The sequence below is a fragment of the Bufo bufo genome, chromosome 10 (genome assembly GCF_905171765.1).
Source record: "Bufo bufo chromosome 10, aBufBuf1.1, whole genome shotgun sequence".
In the NCBI taxonomy this organism is placed as follows: domain Eukaryota; kingdom Metazoa; phylum Chordata; class Amphibia; order Anura; family Bufonidae; genus Bufo; species Bufo bufo.
The window spans coordinates 105,803,998-105,819,182 of NC_053398.1; the positions used below are offsets into that span (position 1 = coordinate 105,803,998).

Below are 15,185 nucleotides of genomic sequence, written 5' to 3' on the forward strand. Positions count from 1 at the left end.
ATCCGTGAAAACGACAGACCAAACACAGATGGGATCCGTGTAGTGTCCGTGGTTTTCATGAACCCATAGGATTATAACGAGGAATCCGTAATCATGGATAAAAATGGGGCACGCTCCTGTGGTGTAACCAAGGACCCACGGTCTGTGGAAAAGGCCCACCGGCCTCTGTACTTAGGTTTATACAAAAGACAGCTGATAGACTCCATTTAAAGGAAGGGGATGTGCGGCGGCGGTGGGAGAGCTGCTTCTAGGAGAGAACAGCACTGCATCACCACATGCCACCATTTTTTGACAGATTCAAACAGAATAAAGAATGCAAAACGAGTATTACGGATCTATATTTATTATAGATACAATTTGTGCTTTTGTTTTTTTCATAAGGAAAAATGTGCTGAATTTAGAAACGCATGTTCCATTATGATTTTTGATGAGTGTTTGTTCCATTTTTATGATCTGTATTTCAGCAACATTACAAAAAGGAGATTTTTTTTTTGTGTTGCTCATCTGGTGGAAAAACCTCTTTCTCAATGAATTTATTGGGGGCGGGGGGGGGGGGGGGGGGGCACAGGACCGTGCACAGGACCTTCTACTTGCTCTACCCTCTCCTGCAGGTAGCTAATCAGTCTGAACAAAAAGCAAAAGGATCAGGCAGGAAAATCTAACAAGGACGGGTTGGAAACTAGGGGGAAAAAAAGACCTGCTCAAACAACAAGCAATGGAATGGCTACTTAAACAAAACAATCAACTGAGAACTGGGTGGGAGACGTGCCCCCAAAGGAACTCGCGAAGAAAGATTTTTCATTACTCACCTGTAAAAAGGAAACCACTTTGGGGAGGAAGGAAGGCACAAGACGGAGCACTGTCTTCGGGCTCATGCACACAAACGTTTGCGGCCCATGCCCGTATTGGGGCCTGCAAACAGCCGTGTGCCCACTGTGTCATGGATGCGGACTAATTCACTTGAATGTGTCCGTAATCGGCAAGATATGGAGCGGTGCAGAACAGGGGCACGGAGCGGAAGCCTACGGAACCACTACGGAGCACTTTTTTTTTTTTTTTTTTTATCCGATAATTTTTATTAACATTTTTTTAAATTACAAGCGCATAGGAAAGCAGAATCCTTCAGCAAGCATAGAATTGGGTATATACATTACAGTTGGTCGTTCAGACAGTTCGTACATGACAACCAGTTTACAAAATTAGGGTCCATTCACACGTCCGTATGCGTTTTGTGATCCGCAAAACACGGACACCGGCAATGTGAGCGTTTTGCATTTTGCGGACCGCACATCGCCGGCAGTCTCATAGAAAATGCCTTTTCTTGTCCGCAATTGCGGACAAGAATAGGACATTTTCTGTTTTTTTTTTTTACAGAACGGAAGTGCGGATCCGCAAATGCGGATGCGGACAGCACATTCCGGCCCCATTGAAAATAAATGGGTCCGCATCTATTCAGCAAAATTGCGGAATGGATGCGGACCTATTTTGCGGACATGCGAATGGGACCCTTAAAGGCACTTCATCTGCAGATATACATCTTCATTTGTGATAGCCAAAGAATAAAAAGAAACAAAAAGAAAAACACTATTCACTACCCCTCCCCCCCTCCAGCGATGAGACGAGCACTCCCCCACTATTATAATGCAGGCCCATCTCTCATCCCTGCTATGCGGAGTCCTTCACCAATCTTCTCCACTCCACATCACCCACTCTGGTTTCTTCTCCCTGTTCCAGTCTCGTATATGTATGATCTAGAGTCTTTTGAGTCACTAAGCCCACTCTTTCCAACCCAGAAACTCCTACTCTATGTCACATCCCGGTGGTCCTCAAAGATAGCCCATATTTTGGTGAACTTGGCTAAACACTGCCTTTTAATATATACACTCTTTTCCATACGGATGATCTCGTCCATTCTGTTCAAAAATTCGGCCCCTAGATGGGGGCTGAGGTCTAAGCCAGTATTTAGCAATTCATCTGGCCTGGAAGAGCAGACGCTGCACCCCCAGAGGTAACTTACGTTTTATACTGTCCAATATTCCCAACACACACGTCCTCTGACCAGGCGGGACCGCAGTTTGATATGCTTCTTTAATACATGTTAACACGCCTGTCCAAAAATTACGAAGCTCCGTACATTCCCAGAACATGTGCATCAGTGATGCAGGACTCTCCCCACATCTAGGGCAGGAAGCATCATTCCTAACCCCGATCTTGAACAGAAAGGATGGAGTCCGATATATATTAGTCCGCTCGAGGAGCCACTTGTAAGAATCTGTTGTAACAATGGGACTATTGTGCAGGTAAGCGATCTAGACCTTGCCTGAGCCTGGAATGCATGTCTTAATTGCAAAAATTGATAAAAGGCCGTATGTGGAAGGCAAACTCATTCCTGAGTTTCTCCAATGATTTAAACACTCCACCTCTTTGCAGTTGATATAGAAATCTCACACCCTTCCGGTCCCATGGGGAGAACCCTTCTATCCTCCACAGAGAAGTGACCTGAGTAAAGCCCTTTACAGACAGCAAGTCACGACACTTATGCCAAACCTTATATATCAGATTAAGGGTAGGATATCCCACCACCAGATCAGACAGACGACTATGTCCAGTAGAACCACAGGGGATTCACTCTCCATCATGCGTGCTATCAGCCGTGCCGATGTCCTGTCCCCAGGGGTCCCCCCCCCCCCCCAACCCCTCAGCTGCTGCATCTGCGAGGAGATAAAATATAGCCATGGATTAGGGACAGATAGACGCCCTGCGTCCTACCCTCTTTGTAATGTGTCCAGCCGGATCCTAGCCCGTTTTTTTGTGCCAGATCAAGCTTCTGAACAACCTTTGTATTCTAAAAAAAGATCCATTGTGGAATCCATACAAGAGAGTTATGCAAGACATACATAAGTTTCGGCATAAGTATCATTTTCGGGAGATTGCTTCTACCTATTTCAGACATTGGCAGTTTACACCACGCATTGAGTTTTTCGGCCATGCTGTTCAGAAGTGGATCCAAGTTATTTTTTTACATATTGTCTAATATTTGAAGAGACCATTATTCCCAAATATTTAAAATTTATGAGTAACCTGCAGCCGAGTGGACAGGAGAGAGAGACCACCAGGGGCCGGGTCCAACAGGAACAGAGTGGACTTATCGAAGTTTATACGAAGGCCAGACCTGTCACCAAAGTCCTGTATACGAGACATTATGGGATCCAGTGATCTTTCTACATCTCCCACGTATATGAGCATGTCGTCTGCGTATAGTGACACACGTACCTCACTAGCTCCTACAGGAAACCCCACAATTTCTAATATGTAAGCCCCAGAAAGTGACTTCATAACTGAACTGGTCCTGAAAAAATTGGGTTTTGGAAATTTTCTTAAAAATTTTAAGATTTGCTTCTAAACTTCTAAGCCTTCTAACGTCCCAAAAAAATAAAATGTCATTTTTAAAATGATCCAAACATGAAGTAGACATATGGGAAATGTAAAGTAATAACTATTTTAGGAGGTGTTGCTATCTATTTTAAAAGTAGAGAAATTGAATTTTTTTTATAAATTTGGTATTTCTTTTATAAATAAAAATGAAATATTTTGACTCAATTTTACCACTGTAATGAAGTACAATACGTGACGAGAAAACAATCTCAGAATGGCCTGGATAAGTAAAAGAGTTTTAAAGTTATTACCACATAAATTGATGTGTCAGATTTGCAAAATTAGGCTGTGTCCAGAAGAGATTAATGACATGCCGAAAGTCGTGGGGTAATAATACTACCCTGGGGGTCCATTGTTGATTTAGACTGATATAAAGTCTTCTAGTACGTGTGGAATACTGCCAATATGTCAGAGTCCGCCGTGACCAAGGATCGGTCAGATCCCTGGATGGACAGAATTTTTGATGGGCCATCTTGTGCCTGAACAATCCTAGCTAGTAGTTTGCCAGAACTCTCCACAGCCTCAAAGTATTTCTGGTTAAGAAACAGGCGTCTATTATCAGCGGTGTGAAGTAGATGCTCTTTTAAGTTTGCCTGCGCAGTCACCAGCGATTGATCATGCTTACGTGAGGGGTTAGCAACATATCTCTGTTCAGTTTCCCTGACTAGATCTTGGAGCTGTTTTAATTTGTCTCTAGTCTTCGTTTTATGGCGGCTAATCCGCTGGATATATAATCCGCGGGCAAATGGCTTATATGTATCCCACACCACACCCACCAGTGCCGACCCAGTATCATTAGTAATGAATTTCCAGAGCTCCCCCGTGATGTCCCCTCCACTATCCACCAGCTGCAGCCAAAAAGGTTTGAGCCTCCATGAACCAACACCAAAAGGTCTCTTCACACCTAACTTAAGAACTACATGCATAGGGGAATGGTCAGATAGGCCCCTCCACAAGTATTCAGCATCCACCACCAAAGACAACATATCCGGGGATCCAATAGCCAGGTCGATCCTAGATAAAGAATGGTGAGAGCTGGAGAAACAGGGGAATCGGCGTATATCCTGATTCCTCACCCGCCAAATATCATGCAAGTCTAGCTCTCGTAATACTGTGGCAAAATTATTTTCTCTATAAGCCCCCGACACTTTCAACCTGTCCAACCTCGCGGACGTACAATTATTAAAGCTTCTCAACAAAGGCCATTATCTCTTTCAGTACTTCACCACTATAGGGGGGAGGGATATATACCACGGCCAAGACAAAAGAGGAGGGGTAACAGGTACAGTGCAGGCGCACAGATCTACCCATAGGATCTATACGAGACGAGTGACATATAAATGGTAAGGATTTATGTACAAGAACACTCACCCCCCTGGAATGCGTGGGAAAAATCTGTGTCTCTGAGAGACAAATCACCGCGGGCTGATAATGCTGTAACGCTAGGAATACCGCCGTGCGTTTTGCCGCCTCTCCCATTCCCCTCACATTCCATCCTATAATTTTAAGTTTATCTGCCATTTTCTGCCTGCTAGTGTATTATGCAAAAAGAAAAAGTTCGAGAAATCTGATGTCTTGGTCGTCACCCCCCCCAAGGCCAATATATTCTTTTTTGATATTAATGTACCCATCCCATTGCTGGACCCACCCAAACCCAAAATCCCACAAAAACAACATAGATAATTTTAACATAGAGTTATGTTCCATAGAAAAAAGAACTTAAAACATACTCCTAAAGGCGAAAAACCTTCCTGTAACCAGACAGTCTGCGTTTCACATCCTGGAACTTTACTCTTCTGCGGAAAAATCCGGGAAGATATTTTGCTTTCATTAATTAAAAGATCAGGGTGATCCCTTGCTTTTTTGAGGATAATGTCTCTGTCCCTAAAGTGTAGCAGTTTTATCAAAAGTGGACGATGGGGGGCCCCGGTGGCGGAGCACGGAATGGCACCCTATGTGCTCTTTCAATGGCAAACACACAGGATAGAGTCCTTGCCAAATTTAAGAGTTAGCCAATCTTCAAAAAACACCACTGGGTCAGACCCTTCAGCCTTTTCGGGCACCCGAATCACCCTGAGATTATTTCTGCGCAACCTATTTTCTAAGTCATCTGTTTTGGCCATCAATAAAGACTCATAATACGATGTAAGATCTCTCTTCACCGGGGGTATCTGATCTTCAATGGTGCTCACTCTCTCTTCCACTTCTTTGATCCTCTTATTCACCTTCCTGAGGTCTTGCCTGATGAGAGAGACATTTTCCTGCAAACTGCCCAGATTTGTATTAAGAATGTTTAATGGGAGGGACAGGGATCTCATCCTCAGTCAGGCCAGGAACAAGCAGGAAGTCAGACATGACAACGCGCGCGTCTCACTGTTCCCGGACTTCTCCGCCGACCTTTAGAAGAGGAGAGCCACATTCGTATCAGTCAAGCGTCGCCTCCGTGAGTTAAACCTTCAATACTCCATGGCGTACCCAGTGCGGCTCCGGGTTGTTGACGGCGACAAAACAGTCTTCTTCACCGATCCTAGAGAGGCTGAGGACTGGGTCTCCAGGAAGCTAGGACACCCTGGACCGCACTGAGGCGGTAACTGGGCATCACCTGCAAGTATTTCTCTTACCGAGCCGTGGCTGACGGCCTCTTGAGCTTGTCTCTATTATTACATCCGTTTTGTTGAGACTTGATGCTCGCTTGCCTGTGAGATATACAGTTATCTATTATTGTTGGCAGTATAACATTACACTGTTGTAGAGGGTAGGAGCACTACCTGCATAGTTATTACACCCGATTACGCTATGCAGGTCCCCGAGTTATTAGCCACTATGTTAGTCGGCTTTGGTTCCGACGATTTTATGTTTATCTTGTTATTTCTTTGCATTATGTTCAGAACTGCTCAAGTTTATTACACCACTTCACACTGATTGCATGGGGGGCGCTGTTGAGTAGGGATTACGGCTCCGGGTGCTCAATATCTACACCTTGGCTGAGCGCACTTTCTGCTGAATTTCTGTTAGTGCACACATGGCCTCCATGAGGGTCCTGTCTTGGAATGTGCAGGGCCTAGGTGACCCTAAGAAAAGAATCAGTGTGTTCTCTCATATACGCTCCCTTAATCCACACATTATAGGCCTCCAGGAAACCCATCTGACTCCAGAAACGGGTAACAAGCTCAGGAAACCCTGGGTTCAACACCTTATGAACGCGTACGATAGCTCTCATTCCAGGGGGGTCGCCTTGATGGTCCACAGAAGTCTTAGGTGAGAGGTCAGTCACTCTGTTGTGGATCCAGAGGGACAATATATCTTTCTGTATGTGTACATTAATTGCGCCCCATTTGTAATCATTAATGTGTCTAATCCTCCTCCTGCCTCTCTTTCCCCGACAGGCTTCGTAGCTCAATATCCCACTGCTCGCCTACTCTGCATGGGGGACTTTACCCAGGTCATGAACGAGGATATGGATAGATATCGCACTGGGGGTAGTGGGAATAGGTCTAGTTCTGATGGCACCGTTCTCTGAAAATGGGATGGATTGACATGTGGAGGGCCAGGAACCCGCAAACGGGAGTACTCTTGCTTCCCCCCGGCTAGAGGTGCCCTGTCTAGATTAGACTATATGTTTGGGAATGCCCCGGTATATACTGATCTGGTGGAGATAAGTTATGGACCTCAGGGACCATCGGACCATGCCCCGTTGCTTGTAGTGGTCGCTTTATCTGATCCTGCTGGTTCGGGATGCAGGATGCGTATTCATCCTTTCTGGTTGTCTCTCTTCGGCCTGAACGATAGGGTCCCAGATCAGCTGAGGATGTTCTTGGAGGTTCAGGACTATTCGACAGACGCCCTGCTGCTCTGGGAAACTAATGTTAAAGGATGTCTTAAATCGTCCATCTCTTACATTAAGAAGGACTCAACGTAAAGAAAATGACCTATATGCTAGATGCAAGGAAGCCGAAAAGGACTTTACGAAGAATCCCTCCGAGGAGAATAGGCTAGGATGGCTCTCTAGGGGAAAATTGTATATGATGCATTTGGAAGAGAAGAGTAAACGCAAACTCTTCTTCCTTAAACAACAGGCGTTTGAGACGGGTAATCAGGCTGGCAAGTTGCTTGCACATATTGCGCGTGGTAACACTATGTCCCCCCCTGTACTCTGCATACGAGATGCTGATGGGCGTGTGGCTGGTGGATGGCATACCGATGTGTTTCCGTAACTTTTATCAGGATTTATATAGGTCTGCAGCAACATATACGGAGTACGATCTGGAGGCATATCTCCGAGAGGTGTCTCATCCTCGGCTAGGAGACCTGGACAAAGGTCTAATGGAGGAGGATGTCACGCTGGAGGAGATTAAGCGAGCGATAAGTGACCTCCCAGTAGGGAAAGCGCCAGGCCAGGATGGCATCCCGATGGAGGTCTATTCTAAATATGTGGATGTTCTGGGACCACAGCTGCTGAATTTGTACAATGCCGCGCACTCTCGCGAATCCTTGTCGGACTCTATGTATGATGCCACAATAGTGGCGATTCTGAAGCCTGACAAGAACCTGTTGGTTTGTCGATCGTCCAATTTCTCTTCGGATTTCTCCTGATCAGAATTTTGCCTAATCGCTTAAATAAAGTGATCACGTCAGTGGTCCACACAGACCCATCCGGCTTTATCCCAGGCAGATCCACTTCCGATAACATACGGAGAAGCGCAGGTAATTGCACAGATTGGGGCATCTGAGAAGGCACGGTGGGCTATGGTTTCTTTAGATACTGCCAAAGCATTTGACTCATTAGAATGGTCGTTCTTATTGACCGTGCTTAGGAGCTTTGACTTTGGCCCCAGGTTCATTAAATGGATAGAGATATTGTACAAGAGCCCCACAGCCAATATTAAACTCAATGGTAACTACTCTGACACGTTCCACCTCCACAGAGGCACAAGGCAGGGTTGCCCTCTGTCGCCTTTACCATTTGCGGTAGCGACATCTAGCCCTTAGACTTAGACAGGACCAGGTATATGTGGGTATCAGTATGGGAGGCAGGGAGGACAGAATAGGATTATATACGGATGATCTAATCCTCTTTATGTCTGACCCGGAGGTGACTCTACTTAGAGCGATATCGATTATTGAACAGTTCAGTCAATATTCTGGGCTACACACAGAGATCGCAATAACGCCTGTACAAGCGTCATAGACGCCTGTTCAGGCCATTTTACTCCCTGGAAAAAGTCTAAGGCGTACCAATACGCCTTAGACTTTTCCCTGCTTTTCATCAGCGTAGGGCGCGCTGTGAACGGCACAGGCAGCGCAGCGATGCTGCCTCTGCCTGCAGTAACCAATAACAAGGCTCCTTACAGCAAGGAGCTTTGCTATTGGTTGGTTTGGTGCGGGCACCAGAGGGATACAGAGCCCTGCAGCAGGGGAAGCTGGAAGGAGGAGGGGCTGGCTCCTGGGGGCGGCAGCGGAAGCAAGCAGTGCCGGGGGCGCGCTACGCAAGGACCCCTAGAAGCATGGTGGCGGATGAGCTGAAGACTACGACCAGGGAGCGATGACGAGTATGACAGCGCGGTCATAAAGCCACTTTTACTCTTCTTCCCCTACAACCTGAACCAGTACGTTTTGTGACAAGACGCAGAGCGCGGGATTTCTATTAATAACCCCCTGGAAGCCAAATTCCATTAGTTCTGGATTTACCTGGGGGTTCAGTGGAGTTGACACTGCTCTAATGCCTGGACCCGATAATCGTAGTCACACCTAGCAGTGGAGATGTGGGCAGTTTTCTCGAGGCAGGGAGACAGGAGGAAAGGCTCTGGCTGATCTGTGGTTGCGCAGGACGACAGGACTACAACCCCCACAGAGCAGATTCTCTTCCTCATTCTCCAAGATGCTGCAGCTCTCTAAATAATGGGCAAATATAGTAGAAGAGTCTCCATATAGTGGAGCAGTCACTTCCCAAGTCCAGGGCTTCTCTGCTCGGCCAGAGGGTCCATGCACAGACGCTACGCAAACGTATCCATCATCCCACTGAGTCAATGGTAAAAATTCACGCTGCCCCAACTGGTTACACCAACTCTCCCGTCACACAGAAGGGTCCTGATCACACGGACAAGGGTCTTCTTGATGGGGCAGTCCCTCTAGTTCTTACTGCCCTGTGCATTACTCACATACACCAGTCACCGAGCTAAGAAACACACCCAGTGCAGCACACGCCATGGCCACCACGTTATCACATGTAGCCAGGATCCAGCTCACATTCATGTCTGCAGCTCTGAAGGAACGATGGTGGTTGCAGTTCCCCTTCCTGAATACCCACCTCTTAAGCCCCGTTCACATCACTGCTATTTATTTCTGTTGTTCTGCTCATCTAACGGAGCAGAACAACGAAAATAACGAAAGTGCTGGATCGGGTACATAAGGGCGAGTTTTTGTCATATGTTCAATGTACACAAAAAACGTATACATTAACGGACGCCTCAGACAGATGCCGTACTGGGGCATCCGTCACTATGGAGTTCCATTGCAAAAAAATTATATGCTTAGTGTACCACGTTTTTCCATCCTGCAAAGTCCAGCAAAAAAAACGTATAGCCTGAAATATATATATATATATATACACACACACATACACATACACACACACACAATTTTATTTTTTATTTTTTTTACACAGTGGAACTCTATGGTGACGGATGCCACAGTATGGCATCTGTTAACATATAATCTGCAACAGAGGCTCCAAACACAGATGTGGGCAAGTGCAGGCCTACGTATTATGTATTTGAATTACCGCAACTTTCATACTCCTCCTTGGGTAAAAATACTCCGAGGAGTATTTTTACTCTTCTGGAAAAAATGTAGTGCGACCTCTGGCTACACATAAACTGGGCCAAGTCAGCCATTATGCCTCTCTGGTCTCATGATTGGCCTTCGCATTGCCATAACCTGCCGGTGGTCGACCGTTTCAAGTACCTAGGGGTAATAATTACGAAAGAGAGTCGCATTTGTCTTATACACTGAATATTGAGTCCCTAGAATCTGTATTTCAGGATAAGATAAAAACCTGGGGAGCCCTCCCACTGTCCATCATGGGAAGACTGAATTTAGTGAAAATGGTGTTATTGCCCTTCTGTCTCATGCTTGCACTCCGGTACCCCAGGGCTTTTTTAATCGCATTCATGCCCTGATCGCCTCTTTGTTTGGGGCAAGGCTAGAAGGAAACTTTCACTCTCGGTGCTGCAGAGATCGAAGCTGCAGGGATGAGCCTCCCTCCCGGACTTCTTCCTCTATTTCATAGCTGGCCAACTGCAGTTCTTGAAGCACTGGATTACAAATGCTTCAATGCCCAATGCTGAGTTTTACTTGCATGATCGTTTACGAATGACCACGCTGTGGCCTGTTCTGGAGGGCTCCAGCTCTCCGCGTGCACGCCTTCTACTACTACACAGATTGGCACACCAAGCTTGGAAGGCCTCTAAGCTGAATACATATACAGATCTGCCTGACGCAGTCCCCATATGGGACAACTCTATGTTTCCCCACTTGGCATTGCTGGAGGGGGTTGCTGACTGGAGACGCCATGGAGTTCTGACCCTGGGAGACGTGTATGAGGGGGGTCAGCTGCGCTCTTTTTCACAAATCCAAGAGAAATTTGAGGTACCTCGCATGCTATTCTATAGGTATCTTCAATTAAGACATGCACTGCAGGCGCAGTTCCAGGGTGCGGGGAGAGGTATATCTAATTATCCCATCATTGGAGTGTTAAGGTCTCAAGGGCCGAAGGGCATTATTTCTGCGCTGTACACGCACCTGCTCAACTATCGCATGACTGTGTCCCCATTGACGCTTGAGAATAGGTGGAGATTGTCTATATCTTCTTTATCTTCTGAGGATTGGTGCGAGGCTGTCGGCCCCAACGAAGGTATCGCCTTCCATTAATAATAAGCTGGTGCAATTATTCATATTGCACCGCAGCTACCCCACTCCCTTTCAGGCTACACAAAATGGGACGTCTCACCCATAACAGGTGCGAGAAAGAAAGTGCTGATTTCTGGCACATGATCTGGGAATGTGACCCAATTCGTCAATTCTGGACTTCGGTGTTAGAGGTTCTCTCTACCATGGTTCCTGTAACAGTACCCTTATGTGCGACAATTGTCTTGGTCGCATTACCATAGAATCTTTCTCGGGGAGGCTTTGTTTCTCGCCAGGAAGGCCATAGCTATACGTTGGATGGGGGATAGACATCCTACGCTAGGGCAATGGATATCTCTGGTAAATCACGCATTCTCTATGGAGAAATTTGTTTTTAAACACAGAGGGTGCCCACAGAAGTTTCATAAGGTATGGGGTGAGTGGTGCTCATCTCCGTTAACTCTGCGCGCAACACATATGTACATACTCCTGCTAATCTTTAGACAGCTCTCTCTGATCACAGTAGTGGGCCGGATGCAATGTCCTTTTCTCCTCCATAATCTTATTGTAACCTCACCTTAATTGATCTGTTATACTATTGATGCTCAGTATGTATTACATTCCATGTATCGGTGCCATTCTTTATGGCCCGTGCGTGGGCAAACATCATGCCTTATCTAAACCATACTTGTGCGGTTTACGCCTAATAAAACGAGTAAAAAAAAAAAGAATGTTTAATGAACTGCTGCAGTGTTTAACCGCATCAAAGATATCTTTAATCATGGGCACATCTCCAAGAGCAGTAGGACTTTCCAGTTCCATATGTGGAGCTGATGTCTCAGCTAAGGGGGCACTTTCTTGCTCATCTTACCCCTCTGCTGTTGGTGGGGCCGCTTCATGGCTGCGCATGGGTTCATCCCCTAGGGATTCTACAGGGGAGCTGCTCGTCAGTGTCTAGGGAGGTACAGAGGAGGATCTTGCATATCTAACTAGGCGAGCCGCATCTCCACCATCCTTTTTCGGCGTTGCCGGAGGCCCGGCATCTTTCTGCTCCTTCTCCTTTTTGCCTGTGCAGGTCATTTCGGCACAGGGGTCTGTGTATGTACTGTGCGGCGCTACAGACAGAGGATGATGTTGGATACTCAGGGAACAGGACGGGAGCTCTCGCTGCGGCGTCTTCCTACATGCCCACTCAGGCCACGCCCCCACTACAGAGCACTTTTATGGGATTTTGGTCCGTGCTTCCACTGGTAGCTTCAAACAAAATCGTGTCCAATCTTGAGCCAAATAGCTGGGAACCAGAGAAGGCCGGTAAGGGAGTGCGTACAGAATAGATCAGCTGCCCATGTCTTGAGCCAGAGGGCAAGGCGCATAGAGACAGTGAGAGATCTACACGGCTAATGACTCCAGATCCTCTCATGGAGTCCCAGACACAATATCCTGGTGAAGCCGAATAGCCCATTTCGTTACCAACCCCAGTGGAGGCAGAAACTGGTCTAACAGCTGAACGTCAACTTCAAAGGTAGACTTGGCAAATGACTCTAGGCAGTGGTCTACAGTCTCATAATACACAGGGGTCTGTGTATGTACTGTGCGGCGCTACAGACAGAGGATGATGTTGGATACTCAGGGAACAGGACGGGAGCTCTCGCTGCGGCGTCTTCCTACATGCCCACTCAGGCCACGCCCCCACTACAGAGCACTTTTATGGGATTTTGGTCCGTGCTTCCGCACACAAAAATAACCGGAACGTCTATATTTTTTTGCGGTGCGGACTGAATGTTGCAGATCGTGGACCCATTCAAGTAAATAGGTCCGCATCTGCAAACAGTGGGCTGCTGTTTCCGGTCCGCAGCACAGGCCACACATATTCGTGTGCATGAGCCCTCATACTGGTGAAGATCCAGGAAGGGAGACTTGCAAGAAAGGGCCACCAATTCAGACACCTGTCTGATGGAGGTGACAGTTACAAAAAGGGCCACTTTCCAAGAGACATTAATGGGAATTTTACCTCAGAAGTTCAAAGGGAGCCAATTGTAAGGAATCTAGGACCAAGATGGAGCCAAGTTGTCAAACCTTGGAGAAAAGTTCTAACGGCGACTTGGAAGTCAGATAACGTTGAAACAGCGTTGAGGGAGCCAAGACATGACCCTTTAGTGAGCTCAGTTCAAAGACCAAATACAAATCATGGTGCAGAAAGGATATGGTCCTGGAGAAGGTGAAACGAAGAGAAGGGAGTTGACGTTTCTTGCAAGTGTATGAAGGACTTCCGGATCCTAAGACACAGCTTGAACAAAGAAGGTTTTCCGGCCTTCAGCATAGTCTTCACCACATGGTTAGATAATTCCTAAGATTTTAGATTAGCGGATTCAAAAGCCACACCATAAAACTTAGCAACTCTAAATGTTGTGGAAGATGGTCCCTTAGAGAGAAAGTAGATGCTGAGAGGAAGATGACATGGAGTGTTGGCCAGGAGATGAATTACGTCAGCGTACCGTGCCCGAAAGGGCTGATCCAGAGCGATCAGGATTTGTGGGATGCTCTCTTATTTAACTCATCTGAGTAATCTGGTCAGAGGATGAGGAGGGGTTAAAAGCATCCAGGCAGATGCCAGGTTGAACTCCATCTAAAAAAAAAAGAGATTTTCTATTTGGGGAAAGGAAGGACTTCGGGAATTGACAACCCAAAGGATGAGGACTCAGTGTTTAGAGTGATACTGTCCAGATTCTGGGAATAAGATGGAGCCTTCGCCAGACTGTTGTCCAGCCAGGTAAGGCTACTTTCACACTGGTGTTTTGAATTCCGTTTGTGAGATCCATTTCAGGGATCTCACAAACTGTTCAAAAGGGATCAGTTCAGCCCCAATGCATTCTGAATGGATAAGGATCCGTTCAGAATGCATCAGTTTGGCTCCGTTCCGCCTCCATTCCGCTCTTGCAGCGTTTTGGTGTCCGCCTGGGGATGCGGAGCTAAATGGGGCAATGATTCTTTGAAGAAGGAGAATGTCCACTGTCTGAAAGAAAGAAAAAATGGACTGCTTAAGAGGGTGGGACCTGAAGAAACAATAGGGAAGCATGGAAGAGAATTTGCTCTTGTAACTGGAGGAAACAATTGCAAGAATCCATGCTTCTTGAAAATGGAGCACTAGAAATCCTGATGAGAAGGAACCGAGTTCCCCTAGAAAGGCATGTGCGAGAGAATCAACAAAAGGACTCGAAATGGGGCCCAACCTCTTGGAAGGATGCAAAGAAAAGGTCTCGTTTTGGGGCAAGTGGGTACTCTTTCCACTGGTAGCTTCAAACAAAATCGTGTCCAATCTTGAGCCAAATAGCTGGGAACCAGAGAAGGCCGGTAAGGGAGTGCGTACAGAATGTATCAACTGCCCATGTCTTGAGCCAGAGGGCAAGGCGCATAGAGACAGTGAGAGATCTACACGGCTAATGACTCCAGATCCTCTCATGGAGTCCCAGACACAATATCCTGGTGAAGCCGAATAGCCCATTTCGTTACCAACCCCAGTGGAGGCAGAAACTGGTCTAACAGCTGAACGTCAACTTCAAAGGTAGACTTGGCAAATGACTCTAGGCAGTGGTCTACAGTCTCATAATGAGCCATCCACCATAGGAAGAGTAGTATACCTGGTGAGATAGGAGATTGGTACAGAAGGTCTAGGTGCATTCCTTAGAAAGGACATCATCGTAGGATTGGGCGATATACCGGTGTTAACGATATACTGCGGTATTAGGAAACAGCGATATGGTGATATCATAGTTTCTTAATTACCGCTATATTTTAGTGACGTCATAGGGGTAGTCACACTTGCGCTAACCGCTACTAAAACATCC

The 15,185-nt window shown here is 46.5% G+C and overlaps 1 protein-coding gene across 1 annotated transcript in view; it reads right to left on the bottom strand.

Moving 5' to 3' along the window:
• The window catches only part of CENPT (centromere protein T), a 56,215-nt gene that overhangs the window by 18,596 nt on the left and 22,434 nt on the right, over nucleotides 1-15,185 (bottom strand). The gene's annotated exons all lie outside the window — the stretch shown is intronic.